Source organism: Pimephales promelas, chromosome 17 (genome assembly GCF_988280905.1).
Source record: "Pimephales promelas chromosome 17, fPimPro1.hap1.1, whole genome shotgun sequence".
Classification (NCBI taxonomy): Eukaryota; Metazoa; Chordata; class Actinopteri; order Cypriniformes; family Leuciscidae; genus Pimephales; species Pimephales promelas.
The window spans coordinates 17,162,986-17,184,151 of NC_142785.1; the positions used below are offsets into that span (position 1 = coordinate 17,162,986).

The 21,166-nt window shown below is 37.2% G+C and overlaps 1 protein-coding gene across 3 annotated transcripts in view; it reads right to left on the reverse strand.

Moving 5' to 3' along the window:
* The window catches only part of ank3b (ankyrin 3b), a 205,528-nt gene that overhangs the window by 134,450 nt on the left and 49,912 nt on the right, over positions 1 to 21,166 (reverse strand). The window lies entirely within an intron of this gene.

Genomic DNA, 21,166 nt, shown 5'->3' on the forward strand with positions numbered 1-21,166 from the left:
TTGAGCTTTCTTGTAGAGCATAACTAATTGCTTTATTCAGAAAAGACAACCTAGTCTAATGGGAAAATGTAACTTTTTTTTACAAGGTGATGATTTAGTATGAATTTGTATGATGTGAAACGTACGAAAATGTACGATTTTTAGAAAAAGTAAGCATGAACATCCTCCCCTAACCCTGACTGGAGCGAGAGCACATTGTATGAAAATGTATGGATGAGATTGTGCGAGTTCATTAGCTAACATTTCACTAAAACGTAAAATAGTTTGAGATTGTGTCTGAAATTATATTTCCCCAGTAAAAATATCCTGACAACAGTTTACTTGAGATGCAAACTGTGTGCAATATTAAAGCTTAGTTTTCACGAATGTATCTTGAATTCGTTTTTTTACCAGCCATCGCCAGCATTTTTGATCGTTTTTACCACATTTTCATTAGAACAAAAAATGAGATGTTTTGAAGAATGTTCATGCTGCTCTTTTCCATACAATTACAATGAATGTAAAGCATTCAAGCAGCAGAATAGACACCAAAACACTATAAAAGTGGTCCATATTACTAGTTTTCAATAATGACTTAAATTTTGTGTCTTAAAGGAGAACTCCAGCACAAAATGAACCTTTCGTCTAATAACACATTGGTACCTAGTCAACCGTTCTCTAAGATCTGTTTTCATGATGATTGAATGTAAAGAGTTTTATCTCTAAAAACGGTTTAGCATATAACGCTAGTAATGGGGGCAAGTAAAATGCAGGAGCCATCTTGGAAAACAGTCTCAACAAGTCGAACCACGAAGCTGTTCATACAGTTCAGAAGTTCGCTGAACTTCATACAGTTCGTGGTTTGACTAGTCGAGACTGTTTTCCAAAGATGGCTGTTGTCTGTAAACACGAAGTGGACTGCCTTTATAAAATATCTTATTAAACTGTCTGTACACTTACAAAGTTCTCAATGCTTCATTATGCATGTAGGGACCCTCATTATGTTACTGTGTTAGTGTGGGGCTATTTTGAGCCTTGTTAGTGGTATTAACTAGCGATTTCTTTTTTTCTTATTATATGCCCCCATTACTAGCATTATACGCTAAACCGTTTTTAGAGATAAAACTCTTTACATTCAATTATCATGAAAACAAATCTCAGAGAACGGTCGACTAGGTACCAATGGTTATTAGACCAAAGGTTCATTTTGCGCCGGACTTTTGAAGGACATTAATGAATTTTCATTTTTGGGTGAACATTCCCTTTAAGTTTAATGCACTATAACCTGAATCAATATGATACATTTCCAGTCCCACAATACACGTGGAAAATATATGAAATATAGTCACATTGCCACAACCAGTCAGAACATATTTGACATACAGCTATGTGGAGCTGGATTTTGAACCAATGACATTTCAAGGTGGGCGGGGTTAACTTAAGCAACACTGCATACCACCTTGTGAATGTAACTTTTATATTTAAGCATATTTTGTCTTAGTACACTGGTAAATAACAATTAAATACTGCAAAAATACATAAACATTTGCCGATATTGGCACATTAAAAAAATGCTAATTTATCATACTCACGCTTTGCTAAAACTACTCAAAAAGTCTCATTGCCGATTAAAATGACTTTTTTTTTCCAGTGGCTGTTATCAACTAAAACAGAAGACATTTCTAGTTCTCGATTTATTGCATCACAACCAGCGTGTAAAACATCAATACATCTTTTAAAATGAAGAAAAGAAGAACTTAATTTGCTTCTCATGAAAATCTAGGCAATCTTGTTTTATGTACATTTAGATATTTTCACTGGGTAAAAGACAAAATTCAAAACAAAATACAATCCTGAAAGCTGAGATAAGGCTTGGCAGAACAGATTTACCCTCACAGCAGAGATGAAATGGAAACTCCATCTAAAAATCTTGCTTTTCACCTCATTTTAAGGCAAAGAAAACAATCTGAATCGAGATTGAAGCCTTACTGCTATTGATAGTGTCATTTTATAGATGCGAGCAGCATGTGTTATGTATTCACACTGTTCACATGTTCCCGCTCTGTTCTGTGCACCACCTGAGCCCATGATGGGGACTGCAGTAGCTGAATATTAATGAAGTGTCTAGGGGTGGGAGACATTCTTCTGATTGGATGAACGAGAAAGAGCTGTGCAGCCACTGGCTGAGAAGAACAGCAGAAGAGAGCGGAAACATAGCAGCCAACGCCAAGCGAAAGCACATTGAGTATCTCAGCCAGACCAGCATTTAAGAGCATAATTCCAATGTGTTGCTGGGCAAATGTCATCTCCGTCGCAATTTCCTCCAACTCTTTCTTAAAAAAAATGGATTTAGAGCAAGTCGTTTGTGAACAGATAAAATAGAGAGATTAAATATAGCTTGCACGTTAATGTGTTTTAAATAATTCAATCCCTAATTACATCAGCACATTAACAAGTTTCAACAAAAAGACTACTTGTTAGGCTTTTAATATGATAGAGAAGAATATCTGTGAGGGAAAGACTTTGCTGCTTAATTCTGTCTTTATTATCCCAGACTTTTGACTATAAGCATAACGTCTGGTCCACTTGGCTTATTTTAGCCAAAAAAGTAACATTTTCTAGATTTTTTCACAGACATGACTCACAAAAATGTCATTTTCACAATTAAATGAAAGTCTTGCCTTGCAGGAGCTCTTTAAGTCTAATTCATCTTTGTATATTCAAATATGCAAATCTGAATTTGTGGACATGCAAATAAGGTTTGAGTAGTGCAAAAGTCCAAGTTTTATCCAAAACAGATGAATGTGAATCTAGCAACATTTTATTTGGTTGTAGTGTGTAGGCAGTTTGGAAATGTCTAGCGAGGAGTGCTAAAAGGCTAATAGCATACCCCCTACAATAATAAACCATACCTATTTCTAACCGATACTGTTAACAAAAGCAATACGAGATAAAAACGCATTTTCTGAAGCAGTCGTGCCATTTTAGCTTGCTTCTACATCCCTAAAGCTCTTTTATCGTGACTCGTGTTAGCCCTCCACAATGCTAATTTGCCACTAAGCAAATTGACTATGTTAAAAAAAGCCATCCATGTTACCTTACAAATCAAGCATGTAAACGTTTTGATGTCATAACCAAGTAATTCGCCTTATTCACCTGGCGGCCATTTTGAAAACGCAAATGCCGTTGAGGGGGTACCATAAATTGTCTCTGGGGACAAACCAGGAAATTTGACTCCTACGCAGCAGCACCAGCAATGGAAACTCCAGTGTGGACCACCAAACTTTCCTGTCTGCCCAAATTAACGATACAAAACGTGAAGCGGTGAGCCAGTACTGACTGCAACATCCACTGGGCTGTGTTAATTAAGGTATACAGTAACTGGATTGAAGGTTTTATCCACAACATTGAAGGTATGAATGGACGCTAATTTACCTCAGTTTCTGCTAGCTCGTAGCAGCTAGAGGTAGTAAGCTTAGCTGTGATATGGAGTTGTTGACTGTGTACTATGTTAGATTTTATTTAACACTTACCATGTCTTTAATCGACAGTTAATAGAAGCCCATCACACATATTTGTGAGGGCTAGGTGTTTTCCCTCGGTGCGGAAAAATGAGACACCTTGCAACATACAGGAGCTAAGTTTGAAGAGCAGTGCCACTTTAAACCAGCTTGCTAAATGTTCATTATGAGTTCATATCAACAATGTACCTTTCCCTGTCTGACTGAAAATATCATGTTGTTTTTATCTCATTTACATGTTATCTGTAGTTGATGTAATATCACATACTAAGCCTCATTCATTGATCAAATATTATCTTTCAAATTAGCAAAGCCAGACAGGGCTAGGTGCATGTTGCTATTCCTTGTTGACAATGATAGTGTAAGTGTAATGACAGTATAACTATCAGATATCACAGCTGTAAACAACCTACCACCTGTATGGATGAGCCTGTAGCACAAAGGCTGTATATATATATATATAAAGTGTCAAATGTCAAAATGTTGATTATCTTTTCAGGTGGAGCTGTCACTTGAGCGGCCATTTATAAGGGAGACGCAGTGCAACTGCAAAGCTTGCTTAGGACAGTGCAACCATCTCATCGGGCTGCTCTACACTCTCGCTCACTTTGCCAAGATGGGACTCTGGTACATGCTAATATACCTCAGATATTTATACAACAATATATTCTGGGGGCCATGAAACTACATTGAATTGTACACATAGGTACGTTTTTGGTAGCTAGAGGATATACAGTAGAAGGTCTTTTAGAGTTTACTTGAAGAGATTCAATAATTCATGATGAAATATTGCCCGTAAGCTCCAGAAGACCAGAGTTCTGGAACATGTACTGTATGACTGACTACAGTTCACGAGTTACCACCCAACACCTGCTACTGTGAAAGAACACTGATCATCCGGATGTCAACACTCGCACAACTTATACAATGACACAAACAGTCTACACGCTGTAGTTGTGCTGCGCTTGTGAAGACAACTAGCATTTGCAGTGCATCTGACGTCCTCTGAACAAGAATCTGGAACGATCCAGTGGACCGTGATGTGCCTTCTTTAAATTTTAAACAACAATTAAAAAAAAAAGTGAATTACATATTCACAGAAACACAATAATTATACACATAGCTATCTAAAGTAAATATTTCTACGGGAAGACATTAACAGATGAACACCTAAAGACATGCGGAAGCATCAATCCAGCTGATATCTCTGCAAAATTCTACTGAAGCTGCATTAAAAGTAGGTCAGACTGAGCAAGACTCTGAATAGGAAATGTCCAGGGTATTTCTGCACAACACCGCGCAGGTCTGCAGAAAGACTGGACCAGCATTCAGTGTCGTTTCTCAGTACACCATCTTTATAAAACCCTCAGACAATGATATTTGTACGTATGATACCTTTGATTAAATCATATAGTGGCCTGCTATTAAAGCTTCTTTGGAAATAAATCAACCCGTCCCAGGACCAAACAATATCTTCAAATATTCCTACTAAAAAATCTATTTTAATAGCATGACAATGCATTACTTAGCCAGGTCCCTATGAATGCAATGACATCATCATAACATGATTAACTCCACCCATCTGTGAGTGATGTAATGAAATGGTTTGATCATACTGTGTTTTTCTGACCATTCTCACTGCTGCTGTATATAATTTGTCATTACTAAAATAACCCATAAAGCAGTATTAGCACTACACACTATATTATATTCCATAATCTTCAGTGTTTCAAAGTGAGAGCGATCCAGAGCGGAGACAAAGACATGCAATAACTCATCTGTGTCTCGGGCTCTCTCTACTGGACAACAAGAGAAGTACATGGCGAACAATAACAACAAAAGAAGTGCACATCATTTCATTGGTGTTTTGGTAGCAAATGTGCCAAATATGTATCTGAAACTGCTTATGTAACAATTATAACATGTTGCCCTTATAACATTTATAACATTTATAACATGTTAAATGTTGCCCTCAATTGAACGTTTCAGTTGATATGTTGTACAATATGTACTGTACAACATAGTGTATGTATATTCCATAGAATATGTGTTGTTTTCGCTTCACAAAAAATTTAATCTATAAAATTGTATTTATTTTTTTACTAAATTCATAGGCTAAGCAATTCACATTAAACATATCTGCGTCGTGTTTAATTGATTGATAATTATTTAAGGGGAGTTATTAATAAAATATTAAATATTAAAGGAGTTTTGTGACACAAAAACAGCATTGGAACCACATGAGGATCTTCATTTGTCATTTTTATTTTCAACTTAATTGGCAAATTAATGCCATTCACCTCCAGCAGTGTTTAGAATTTTTGAATTTCAACTAGAGACATTTGTTTTAAATTGTTATAAAATGTATGTTATAACAATCATGACACGTTCTACTCATTGCACTATTACGGTTAAACCTCTAGGGGGAAGCAATGACCAGGGAAAAGCCAATAGGAGCGATTTTCTTATCATATAGCAAGTGCTTGATAATAAATTGAAAAAAATAACAGAAAAATAGATAGATACAAACAAAAATCGATAAAAAGAGACACACGCATTGTCCAGTCCAGCAGTATCAAGTGACGGGATCAATGTCTGTTTTCTTACAGACAGCAAAGGAACAATAAATCAGGGCTTGATTAATGATCATGTGGAGGATTCTGACAGCCATTAGATGTGTGGTGTTTCAAATCTAAACAGATTAAGTCAAGATAAATCAAATGATCTGCTTTGACGACAGTCAGACACCTCAGTGAGGACGAGAAGCATCAATCAGCACTAAACAGCTAGCCGCTTTACAGACTAGTATGCACTTTTACACTGGCATACTTCATCAGCAAAAAGCATACTGTACGTTAAATTGCACGTTCACCAGGTTCACTACACCCATTCATCCTACAGGCAAGCTAATGCATTAAATTCTGCAGATCCCATACCTAAAAATAAAAAAAATGTGTAAGCATTCTCTTTAATGAAAGCAATTTAGAGGATATGGAATCGAGAACCACTTCTTACACATTCGCCTATATTATAAAGGACACTTAATCATTTTCCATGACATTAACAGTTGCTGACCATGTGTATTCCAGTGTTGTTGTGGAAAGAACACTGTACTTAAATACCCTCCTGCACCAAGGCTTTTAATGTTACCAAACAAACAGTAAAGTTAGGAATGATGAGTACCAAAATACGGATTTGGAATTTAAATCATTACAATCTTTACAATTTCTCATTTAAATACTACTGCAGCTCCTGAGAGAGAGATTTACAGTATCTACATGGGGTTATACCTATATGTGTAATATGCAAAACAAAGGACGATAGACTTTATTTCTGTTAGAAGGCTCAGTATGGTGCATCCCACATCATTCCACAGCAATGTGTGAGGAAAAAAAGGAGCAATCTCCAAACTTTGTGAATTACAAAAAGTCATTAAGCTTTCAAAAGCTGTTACTATGAGTAATGAGGAAAAATTAACAGCCATAATAGAGTTATCCATTCGTTTTCAATCTGGGACAAAGGCATAGGAAGCAAAGCTCTAGGATATGGCCAGCAAAGAAACAAAAACCTCAATGGCAGCATGCAGAGAGTCTGCACAGACCTTCCGGCCCATTAACCCAATTGGTTTGAGAGTGTATGTGTGTATGAACTCTCTGTAAGCTCTAGATATGTGTTAGTCTTTGAAGTCCTGTCAAGTTTAGAGTCAACAGGAAAAGCCATTTGCAACCCATTTTAGTTTCATAATGTGGCGCATTTACGAAAATATAAAAAAGTAGGACGGATCCATCAAAAATGGAGTGGTTTGTAAAAAGCTGGCTTCTCTTACGGAATAGAGGCAGACATAAATGTGATTGCAAAAGACTACTCACCTCTTGAAACACGCTCGTTGCCTTGGTGATGCCTCATGAAAAAGCCATTTTATGGGCTTCATCATATAAGATTATGAAGAAACACTTTTTTATGATTAAATGTACACAATAGGACCAAGTGTATTGAAGAGGACTATGCTTTTTTTATTTTCTAGTGTGCAAAGTGGCAAAGCACAAAGTTACACCCAGAAATATCTATGAAGATAACTAATAAATGAAACTATATTAGCATCCACACCAGCGGACGATACAGTTCAGTTTATTCTATGCCAGAAAACCTATTCTAGTAGACCCCAAAACAAAATTCAAGACTTTGTAAATAAATGGCCTCTTTAAGTATTCTCAGTCGGTTTTCATTTCATGTTGACTCTGAACTCAAATTCTACTTGCCAGAAGATATAAATGAAAAGAAATCAAACAAGAGCTGATGGTGACAGTCTTAACCTACAGTAACTGTCTCTAAACAATGTATTTTCTCACAACTGGTGACCTTTGTTTAAACGAAAGCTTAGCTTAGCATGAAATTAAAGAGCCTTTGGGTTGCATGCTTTAGCTTAAGATTCATTCCACTTAAGAGTAAGAGGAAATTTGACCATCGGCCAAGTTTCCCCGATCTTTAGTGGGTCTGATCATTACAAAAAGCACTGGAACAGCAGAATTGAATTGGAGGATTTTAATTGTGACAAACTGAATGTACGGGCAGTTTAAAAAGTGACAGGATGCATGTACCTCAGCGACCGAGCGGTCCATTAAAGATAGTAGTAGTAGCTAGTAGTCCCAAAAGCTTAGCTACTACTCTGCTACACACTGAAAACAAAAGTATGTACTTTTTCTTCACAAACACTGTACACTTTTAGAGCATAGTATAAGTAGGCAAATTGGGACACAGCAAAATGTATTTTTACTACCCATATAGCACTCTGTTGGGCAGATATTTGACTGCCGGCCACTCCAGCCTCCTTCAGCTGTGTTCAAGGTGAAAACCTGTCATTTTACATGTCTGCAAAGTTTGTGAGTGTTTCATTTTTCAGACGGGGCTTGTCATCTCCGATATTCCTTTATCAGCACAAACAGAGGTGCCGATGAGAAACAAACAATGGCTGAGGGAACACGACTGGACCTTAGAGGTATTGTGCTTATGCGGCAATTTGTCTCCATCAGTGACCCTGTTTCGTGTAAAACAAGATCCAAACTGCTATCAGTCACGCACAGACAAACCTGAGTGTCAAGAGTCAGAAGTACTGAATTAAGCCGGAAGGGTACTAAACAGTTATCAATACTGGCAGCTGCGCAAATAATCAAGGGAAGGTTAATTTGACATATCACTGTGATTTTATTTCAGCTACTGTATAGCCAAGGCAGTAGGGGTGTATTTGACAATATGTATTGTGTTTAGTAACAATACACCCAAAATTAAAATTCTGTGAGAGAAAAAATTTAGAGTTTCAGTGTTATAATGTTAAATATAATGTATAATAATAGCCTAGAAATCTAGACGCACCCTAGTTGGCAGCAAAAAAATTTTCGCATCCAGTATGGTCTAGCTACTGTCCATAGATGTTTTAGCTGGAAAAACCAAACTCTGGTCAGGCCAATCACATCATAGAGTCGGCGGGCGGGCTTAACATAAAGACAACATAGTTGTGACAGTTCACTGCTACCTGAAAACAAAGAATGGCTGCTGCTGGCGAACAGCTATATCTTTCGATGTGGCTTTGACCGCTACTCTGGGGTGCGTTTCCCGTACAATAACGTAGTTTGCTGATTCACTACCATAGTACGATGCATCGTTGGAAAAAGCCATTGTGCGTTTCCCGTACAATAACGTAGTTCGCTGATTCACTACCATAGTACGATGCATCGTTGGAAAAATCAACTAGATAGTCACGACTGTTTCCCGAAACCCACTGTCGCAAAGTATCGCTCAACCACGTTGGTTTCGCACGTGGTGGAGTAATAACTACCTTTAATGAAACTGTTTGAGATCCAATTAATGCTAGATTTGTTTTATTTACTGTAAATTACAGACATGTCATCTGAGGACTATTTCTAATTGTTCTCAGTTGTTTTGCTTTATTACCAGACTCAATATTTGGCTCGTTCTTGCATAGTAGAGCACGTTCGCACATGCGCACTCTTCAAACACGTTACTTCAAATCTTTTGACAAACTAAAAGACGTAAATTACATTTGTATGTATTCTAGATAAAAGACACCGGTTGTACTGAATGTCAGCTTGCTTATTTTGCTCAAGATAAGGATTTATTACCTACAAGTGTCATGCAATATAGAAACGATGCCTCACAGGTCGAGAGCTGTCGTTCAAACCACACGACTTTGCGATGCTGTTTGCGAATGTTCGTTGGAACGATGGTTTCGGGAAACACCGACTCGTTGAACTATGCTGATAACGACGGAACTTGCGACCATAGTTGGCTAACGATGCTTTCGGGAAACGCACCCCTGGATGATTTGAACTTAAAGGGATAGTTGACCCAAAAATGAAAATTAAGTTATTAATTACTCACCCCCATGCTGTACCAACCCCGTAAGACCTTTGTTCGTCTTCGGAACACAAATGAAGATATTTTTGATTAAATTTGAGAGGTGGATCACTGCTACATAGGCTGCCTAATGGATCGAAACTTGACGGCCCAGAAAGTCAATGAAGAAAATGCCTGTGACGAAAGTTCAAGAGATTTCCACGATGCATGCGCAAGAATTACGATATCTTTTAACTACGTCTTGTTCAGTTCTCGCGCATGCTTCGTGGAAATCTCTTGAAGTCTCGTCTCAGGCCTACAAGGAAGAAAAGGAATAGTCGAATAAAGTCATTATTTTTGTTTGTTTTTTCGCACATAAAGTATTCTCGTCGCTTGATAAACTTATAGTTGAGCCACTGTAGTCACATAGAATATTTAAACATTTTCTTCATTGACTTTCTGGGCCGTCAAGTTTCGATCCCTTAGGGTGCCTATGTGGTATTGATCCAGCTCTCAAATTTAATCAAAAATATCTTCATTTGTGCTCCGAAGACGAACGAGGGTTGGTACAGCATGGGGGTGAGTAATTAATGACTTAATTTTTTGAGTGAACTAACCCTTTAAGCTTTTCTTTGAAACCAGAACAAAGAACGGCACTTGAGTCATTTAAAAAACAAAAACAAAGATGTGTTCGGAGTTTTGCCGACTGGATACGCTTTGACTACGTCACCTTCTTCGTTGCTCTCGGGTGCGTTTCCGGTACAACGACGTAGGTCGCTGCTTCACTACCATAGTACGATGCATCGTTGGAAAAATAAACTAGATAGTCATGACTGTTTCCCGAAACTCACTGTCGCAAAGTATCGTTCAACCACGTTGGTTTCGCACGTGGTGGAGTAATAACTACTTTTAATGAAGCTGTTTGAGATCCAATTAACGCTAGATTTGTTTTATATAATTTACAGACATGTCATCTGAGGACTATTTCTAATTGTTCTCAGTTGTTTTGCTTTATTACCAGACTCAATATTTGGCTCGCTCTTACATAGTAGAGCACGTTCGCACATGCGCACTCTTCAAACACGTTACTTCAAATCTTTTGAAAAACCAAAAGACGTAAATTACATTTGTATGTATGCTGAATAAATGGCACCGGCTGTACTGAATGTCAGCTTGTTTATTTTGCTCAAGATAAGGATTTATTACGTCCAAATGTCATGCAATATAGAAACGATGCCTCTAACGACAGGTCGAGAGCTGTCGTTCAAACTACACAACTTTGCGATGCTGTTGCGAATGTCCGTTGGAACGATGGTTTCGGGAAACACCGACTCGTTGAACTATGCTGATAACGATGGAACTTGCGACCATAGTTGGCTAACGATGCTTTCGGGAAACGCACCCCTGATTGGTTGTTGCGCTATCCAACTGCGTGCAGAGAGAATATGAAAGACAACCGTTAATCCCGCCCCTTGGATTGAGCCCTGTCAATGATGAGTTTCCAGACCTAACATCTTGATGCAATGGGAGAATATTTGTGGGTCCTAATAATGCCAAATGTTACCAATTAAAAGTGGCCTACATTATTTTAAATATTTCTAGTCAGTGAAAGAGTGCAAGCGTATTCGTCTAAAATAATTCTGTGTTTTCAGCTTCGACATTATGAATATTTTTTATGCTGGTGTCACTATTGTCCTGTGCATTGGGTTACCAGCACCAAGTCAAAGTGTATTTATTTCCACATCCCAGTGTAATATCAAATTTAACATTTTAATCAACAGTCAATTTGTTAATCTTTTACCATATGTCTTGCATGCATCGAATCGTGACATGAGGGTATCGTTACACTCCTTTCCAACAAGGTAACATTTCTCAAACTTGATTTAACAAAAAAACAAAATGAACTGATTTAAATTCAGAGAATATCCAAAATTTAGATTATTTTAAACATTTTAAACAAAGCAAGTAAAACAAATGTTGTGCATAAATCAGCATCAGAATATTTGTTGTATATTTGCTGTATTAGGTGGTGTTCTGTGGTTGCTGCAAAGCACTTCTTAATCAGTTTCTTGTTTTCACATAAAAAAATATTCACAGTTCAGAGAATATATATCGGATTTAAATTTTAAATCTAACAAAATTAGGTTTGTGCATAAAATAAGAAAAGCTATTTATACACAGCTTTGTTTCTTCAGTGAATGGCATGTTCAGTAAATGCTTGATTTGTTCTGAGTAGCTTTTAGTCTGTTGCTATGTTGGTTGCCCAGGAACTCAAGAATACAAGTTAAGATACCCATAAAACTTAACCAGTCCTCCATACATCAGCACAGCACTTTATGCATGTATGTATATGTATATAGTATCTATATACATTAAACTGCAGCACATAAAGCTGCTTTGTTGTCAGGTTCTAGTGTGGCAGCTTTCCAAAACACTAGTTGAAATGTGTGCCATCACTAACAAAGGCAGTGTAACAAAGTATATCTATCAAGCTAAGATTTATATTGCTGGCTAAAAGGGAATGTGATCCAACATTGGTGCTGAGTAACACAAAATACAGCTAGGTTAGCTAAAAAGCCAAATGAATGGAACACTCAACTAAGTCGGCGCACTGCACCTCAGAACTGTGTTGTGTTGTGAATAAGCTTCCTGAAGCCTGAGGGATATGTTTAATGATGGTATCAGATGGTAGTACCATGGTACTAAGGTACTGAAGAATAACTGGCGTCACTTGATCTCTTGAGGGAGCATGACTGTCACATGGACAGAGGAGCATGTGTGTGTGTTAGCAGTTAGCCATCACCCTTACTTTCTGCTGTCATGTCCGTTCACATAACGTATCAAACACCCCATCATAGCCTCGCTTCTCTGTTCATATCAACACCCAGACAGCCTTTAACTCACACGTGACCCCTTCTTTCTCTTCTGCCTTTTCCGATACATCCATTACAGACAAGCCAAAGTCCTATAGTGCCAAAATCTGCCAGGATCATATTTTAGTGAAACGTGAAACCAAAAGTGAAACTTCTTGTCTTTTCACATTTTAAAATGCCATTATAATAATGTCTTAGAACACTCTATTATATTAAATTATAACTCATTTTTGTCATAGAGAAAAATTGCTATATGCTTTCATAGCTCAGGACCCTTATGAGTTTTAATTCATTTTTTGATCACCTTTGTCTAAAATCCCTAAAATTATTTACATAAATATTATTTTATTACATTTTTTTAGGAATAAGGAATAACTTTAGGAATAATTTATAATTAAGGTGATGTAGGTAACTTATGTTGAAAGTGGCTCTTTCATAGCGCAGACGCAATTATGAGCTTAATTTTATTTTATTGATCAACTTTCTCTTGAGCTGTTTCTCCTACATTCTTTTTGAGAAAGAAAAATAGAAAACTGAAATAAAATTAATAAAATTAAATTAAAAGTCTTAAATAAAATGCTAAACAATAAACTGACATATTTATTTATTTATTATTTTTAGTCAAAAATTAGAAATGAATGTGATATTTGAAAATGAAACACTAAAACTCATACACTAGTCAGTGAAACGGCAGTGCAGAAGTGCTTGTGTGTTCATGTCCACTCTGGAGACTCCAGCAACATGCCCTCCTGTCACACCTCACCGAACCCAACAGCAATATCAAAAGCTGCTCTTATACGATTTCTGCTTTCAGTCAAAAGGCCTTTGTGCAGCTACAGTAGAACAGAAATAAGTGCTTACTGCCTCACTCGCTCCCTCCTCATTCCCAACTAGGGTGACCACCATCAAACAAACCAAATGTGGGACGATTACAACTTTGTGTGGGACAATACATGTTACCAACACTAAAACATATCCTGAAACTGTTATATAATGTCTAACTTTAAAGACAGAAAACTCTCAACATAACATTTTAGAGTAAATGGTTAACAGTTCTATAATCCATAACTAATCCACAGCAAAAGAATAGTGTCATAACTGTGTTCTGTTCTTTACAGTTTGAGAACATAATGTGCACTGAAGTGATAAAGCATGTGCTGGGTCAGTCTGAGAGCTTTCTGAAACGTTCTCTTGGAAATCGAGCAAAATATTCTTCTTTTGCCTATTCATAACATTTTCAACTATACTGGATGATATGTATCTGCCATTAAGAAGAACACCTTAGAGCTGCTGTAAGCAATTTCCACACCCTATAGCTGCACCAAACATAATTGCAAAAATAATTAAATTTGTACATGTTCTGAAGAAAACGTGAATGGTGCTTGCCAGGGCAAAACTCACTTCCTCGATGCCAGAATGTAGTGGGTTGTCGCTAGGGCATTGCTAAGCGGTTTCTAGTGTGTTCATTTTTTATATGTTTTAGCTTACCTCAAGGGCATCCAAGATGTAGGTGTCTTTGTTTCCACAGTATTTTCAATTTTGATATTTTTAGGTCAAACCGTTTTAGGTTTATAAGGGTTCACCTGAAAAAGCATGCACAGAGAAGTCCAAATTAAACATGATTTAATGACTCATAAATGTAAGTACACATTGATGGCCTAAAACACGAAACGAGCGGTTTGTGTGAGAAAATGAACAGTATTTATATCGTTTTACGTCTTGTAACCACAGTCACGTCCAAGTGATCTCAAGGCACGGGCACTTCGGTCTGCGCTATCGCGTGTACGTCACTCATTGTTTACACAGAGATTTCGAAAGTTTTACCTTTCACTGTGAAGATCTAAATATCAAAATCGTCTTCCATTGCGATTTCCTGTACATCTAAATATGTTTAGATCTTCACAGAGAAAGGTAAAACTTCCGAAATATCTGTGTAAACAATGAGTGATGTAAACGCACGCACGAGAGATCACAAACCGAAGCGCCCGTGCTTTCAGATCACTTGGATGTGACTGTGGTTACAAGAGGTAAAAATGATATAAATACTGTTCTTTTTCTCACACAAACCGCTCATTTTGTGTCTTAGACCTTAGAGTCATTAAATCATGTTTAATTTGGACTTCTCTGTGCAAGCTTTTTCAGGTGGAACCATGGGTGAACCCCATAAACCTCCATTATATGACTAACAGACAACAACGATTTGACCTAAAAATATCAAAATTGAAAATACTGTGGAAACAAAGACACCTACATCTTGGATGCCCTTGAGGTAAGCTAAAACATATCAAAAATTAATTTCTAAGTGAACTATCCCTTTAAAAAGCTTGATATTCATGGAAAAGTTCTTTTTCGTTCTTTGCTTAGGGGTAAAAACAAGTTCTAAATATGTGACCAGAGGTATATTGTTCGTAAACAATGGTAGTTCAAAGGTGAGTTTTGACTTTTCCGGAAAGTCAACGTGGATAAGCCAACTGCTGCAACCTTGAACATACACAATCCTTGGCATATAAGTAGTAATAGATTGATGTGTCCCTCAGGCTAAAACACAAGGTGATCAATAACATCAGTCGATCAGTCGGTATGTCCTTTCTAAAATCTAATGATGACTCTTGTCAACTACTAGTGAAAGTAGTGTGCGCATCTTATTTACATCTCATTAAATGCATTATACATATTTGAATTTTGCCAGAATTAACAACAATCATTCACATCCCAATTCAGCTGACCGATTTATTATATTTTAGTCTCTACTACAAACATCTATTAGTTAAAAAGTGCTCTATATCCCATATTTTACCCTAAAAGTTTTCTCACTGAAACATAAGTAAACTAGCCTAAATCCCAACCACAAACGCAGCCAGCTCTCTAATATTTAGCCCATTTGAAATGACTTACCATCTCTCATCACAAGCCCTTACATGACTGAGTTTGCTATGAATCATTGTAACACATCTGGGGTGAGCGATGTGTGTAGGTGGCGTATAGTACACAGGGGTGTATGTATGGTCAGGATACCGCTCGCTTACAAACATAGAGGAGTTATCATACCAGGACACACGGTAAGGAGATAAACAACTTAACATGGAGCTAAGTAGGCATTAGCCTGTAAACGCAAGCTCAGGGGGTGCTGCACTCTCATGTCTCTAAGGAGAGCAGGTGTCTGGGTGTGTGTCACAGAACAGGAACTCCCAGGAGGGGGACGGATGTTGCGGAAGAACACGTACACTAGACGGATATGCCCGGCTCTCTCAGTATCTCTGCTCCATGGGCGAGGTCAGATCCACTACCCTGCTGGGACTCCGCCAAGGATCTCCTAGGCAACTGACATGAGCACACAGCAGCTACAAATAGAACAGCACACACACACACACACACACAGACTCAAACCGTGAACCTCTCCACAGGCAACGTTGCATACACACAAAAGCATAGCACCTTTTATAATCACAGCCATCCATGCAAAATCTAAGGCTAAAAATCCAAGATTGTTTTATAACGTAATGCTGCTGTCGGTAATTTGCGTTATTCGCTAGGGTAGCATCACTACGACTCATAATTAAGGATACGAACCCCTAAATGGACTATAGTGGGAACTAAATCTATAAAGGTTTTATAATCATTCCCAGTGAAATTAGGAATTTTCACCACAGACATAACAAGAATGAAACAGATAATATTGTTGGTATGGATGCTAATATAGTTAGCATTGTAATTATCGTATTTGGTACCAAACTAACCATAAATCTTTGATAATCATTCTAATTAAATGAGAATAGAGAAGTTTACACCAGAACTGCAGTGTATTGGTATTGTTAACTTTATTGTTCTGTGTATATTAGCGTATCTTTTTTCGTAAACTATGACATAACCAACATGACATCATGACTTGTGCGTAAACATACACGCCACTTTCGAGTCAGGTGGCGTGTTATCTCTACGCATTTTGAGCTATCCGCGTGTATCCGCGTGTATGCGTGTCTACGCCATTAACGTCCGCGTCATTCCGCGTGTCTGTACACGCAGTCAAATCTCCAGTCATAAATGCCATTAACCCCAGTGACGGTTAAGTTTAGGGATGGGGTTGAGGTAAGTCATATCTTTTTTTTTTACCTAGGATGGTAAAGGAACAGTCATAAATGCCATTAACCCAAGTGACATTAGGTTTAGGGATGGGGTTGAGGTAAGGTCATATATTTATATAACGTTATGTCAATGGCGTTCATAAACACGCTGAAAGGCGATTATGCGTCTTGATAGCACGGCAAAAATGGAAATACGAATTGGCGTGTCATACACACGCTACTTCATGAGATCAGTCTGGACATAACTCATTCCACAATGTTTGTGTTTGTCAAATCGTAAAGCTTGAGGTGTGCCATTACTTTTTGGATGGCAAAAACATAATTGATATCATCATTTATATTAACAACATTAATATTGAGTAACTTTATAGCCGACTACTTTCAATGAGATTCTGAAGTGCACATCCTATGAACACTTTACCATCCCATGAGGCCACAAGAGAGGATTTATGAATGGCAGTGAAGTGATGCAACTGAAGCTTGTAGGTCACATGACAGTTCTTATTACATGGAAACTGCACACGTTCATAGAATTTTTTTTTTTTTAATGGTCACAAAGTTGTTACTTATTTAAAAAGAATTAGGCCTACCAACTCAGATAGAGTGCGATTTCGGACATGGCAGTAATTCGCTTCGCTCCTAAATTAATTACTGTTTATGAACAAATCAGATTAAAAGAATCATTCAGTGTCTCTCACATAAATATTATTTTTTTTGTTTATACTTAAATGCTGAATTTAAGTGCTGAATTTGGAAAAGCATAGACATACTATTTAAAAACAATTATCTATATGAAATAAATGATAAAGCACTATACTAGTTCAGCCTCTTATGAATGATTCAATGACTCACTCATAAAGAGTCATTTGTCACCACCTACTGGTATAATGATGCAACTTGCAGAAAGAGTAACTAAACAAGCAGAGTGATACAGATGTTTCAGCAGACTTGGAATGCCAAAAATAACTGTTGTGTAATGTGATTTTATGAATTATAAAACACTGCCATATTGCTGTTGTTGCTTTATGTCTAATCAACAACCCTTAATCTTGGTAAAATCACGTGGCTTATTGTTTCTTGAACAGATGCCTAACTTCCACTGGGCTGTACTAAAGCGTCTACAAAACAACACGGCACATGTTCACACGAACATCACAGCCTCAAGACTGATACAAATTACACCAATGACACCTCTGCTGTCATGGTAACAAGACATGTGACAGCTTCAGGGAGGAGAGAGGCAGATGTTCATAACTGAGTTATCGAGCCAGGAGAGAGAGGGAGAAATGATGATGATGAGAGGGTATGGAGTGGAGGTGAACATGGATTTGACCCATTTCTCACACCATACTCTCACACTCTAATTCTTCCAGATATGCCCATACACAAACACAGATCTCGTTTTTGCTTCTTTAGTTAACCCTCAGAGACTCATTGTAGAAAATTGTAATAATAATTAAATATTAGCTTTTGTTTGCTTGCTTGTTAGGAAAGTTTGGATGTTTCTATACCTATAGGCTAGCTGTTTGTGGTCCTGTGAACACAAATGTTATGTTATACTGTATTTCATGTATAATTTGAGGAAATGATGATCAATAAAAATAATCTGTGCACAAGTGATATTTACTCTGGTTTCTCCATTTCTTCCACACATCACACTACTTGGTAAAGTACATTTATTTTTGTTCGTCTTTATTACGGACAAAATTGTTGGTCAAAGTGGAAAGGATGCCACAACTGTGGTATAATTTGATCATATTTCCGCAAATAGAAATTACACAAGTTTCACATTTTAAATTTTCTAATATTTTTTTTTCTATTTATATGTTTTTTATTTATTTTATTCTTTATTTAGATTGTCATTATTTTTACATACATGTTACAATTCATACAATGAGCCTTAGTAGTGAACACTAATTTTAATACATTAAAATATGTAATCAATATCTGGGTCTACTTAAAAAAAAAAAAAAAATTAAAAGCCTCTTTCACACACACAGTCTTTAATTACTGTTGAGAGATCATGTGTGAACAGGACTTTTTTAAAAAAACAAAACAAAAAAAAAACAGTAAATCTGACTTGAAAAAGCCTGCTTTGGGCAATCATAACGTTTTATGGAGATGACATGATTACTCCACGCTGTTTAAAGTAAGTTATGCTGATTTTAAATAGGTTTCTATGTATGCACTAGATGGATGTCTTGGACAGTTGTGCCGTGTCTTGCAGGTTTTTTCAGAGTGTCGTGTTCGAGATCCCTGCCTTTTTTTCATTCATCAGCACTGTGGCTCTGCAGTTGGATACTAACATGCGCGTCTCATGTTTTTAGGATCAAAAACGCCTTCTGTGTGATAATATCCTTATACGCGATCCCTCAGAAGTAATTTTTTTTTTTTTTTTGTCAAATTGAGATGAAAATGACAGAAAGAGTTTCTCCTCACACTGGCGAATGAAGACCAACATTTCCCGATGACTGGCATTTAGACAATTTACCGGTATTTTGCTGCTGATGTGTGAATGGTCTCATAAGCATAAAAATTGCTTGTTTGAATGGCATACTTTTGCATTTGCTGGTAAAGTCATTCTGGTAATTTTACAGTATTTTACTGGGAATACTGTGTGAAATGGGTTAATGTCTGGGTCTCTACTCTCACACACCCTTCCCTCACTGTAAAAAAAACTCGGATGTGTGTGTGGCGAATGGGCAGACAGGGAGCACCACTGCCAGTGGAGGAAATAGCTGTCGAGTCAGAGATACTCTAGCAGCCAAAATTTACAGGCCCCATCCAGACTCTTTCATTATCTTAGATCTGGGAAATGGGACGTTGAAAAAGCAGCATTAATGCTTCATCTTCCAGACTCTTCTCAGCATGCTCTCCAGACACTGGGAGTAATCACAAGACTAATCCTTATAACTGATGATCAACTTTCCTAAATAAAACATAATGAAGTTTAAGTGCATGTCCATTCCTGTAGTGTGACACGCAGACAATGATAAAGATTTGTTAGACATTGCATGTAATCGCCCACATTAATACTGCTCTCAGATAAGGAGATGCTTACACCCACATATAACTGTAACTGTGACTAAAATATAAAGCCTGGAGGAAGTTAACTGCGGATTATTAGATTGACTAAAGCGTGAGGCCCTGCTACAGCATTCAAACCAACCTTGAGTAATTTACATAATCAAAATAAAAACAAAAAGGTACAGTCACGTATCCATAATATTTTCCTTCTTCCATAGAACACAAACAGAAATGTATAACAGAACGTTCACATCATTTCCTTTTTTGGTACCACTTTACTATGCGGTTCCATTTGTATTCAGGCGGTGATGTTTCAAAATGTACTAATACATTATTTAAATTAAAAGTTGTATCTGTTAATAGTATTTAATGGACCTCAACATGCACTAACAATAAACCTAACGGTTCTGTTGCGGCTTTGTTTGCAACTTTTTTCATTGGCAAAAATATAACAAAAACAGACAATACTGACATTATATATATACAATGTAACTCACAATATTAATTAATAGATAGATAGATTGATAGATCAATATTAATATCACATTGGCAGATATTTGAGAAAAACAGCTCCTTCTGATGTTGATCATATGATATAAATTTAATATCGTGTTACATTTTAGACACAATATTCCAATATTGTCTGTTTTTGCTGAATTTCACCAATGAAAATAGTTCTAAACATTGTCTCCAGGCAATACACAGTGGTGTTTCATTACTGAATGAGTGAGCCAATGATTCAGTGAATCATTCATAAAGACGGTCCCTTTCCTTATTCCGGAATGAATCAACCCAAATGAATGAATCGTTTGAATGAATGGCTGAATGACTCGCTCATTACAACATAGACTTGCCGCCAACCACTGGTTGTTATAGTTTCATATTTAGAGTATCATCTCATTTTTCATTCATATTCATGCCACCTCTGTGCTGCATCAAACAGTCTTGTGTAAATATACCTAAACGCCACTTCAGATGCACTACATTGCACCTTTGAACAAACCTCTAAATATTAAACTCATTTCAACACAAGAAACATCCAAAAAGTTGCTCCACTAAGAACCAGATCTGTGTGCTTGGCGTGGAATGTGACCCCCCGCGGGTGTGTGACGGAGACACTCAGGAGTCCTGTGCCCGGGACAGACGGGGCACCTCCAGCAGGCAGAAGGGCTATTTTACCAAACAAGTCTCAAAGACATGATGGTTCGGCCCGCTCACCATGGGAGATACCGGTCTCAGCTGGCACAAAATGCATACTTTTTATAGATACAGTGCATTTGCTTTAAGTTTTCTGTATGGATGTTCAAGTTTTAGAGTGAATAATGCATACAAT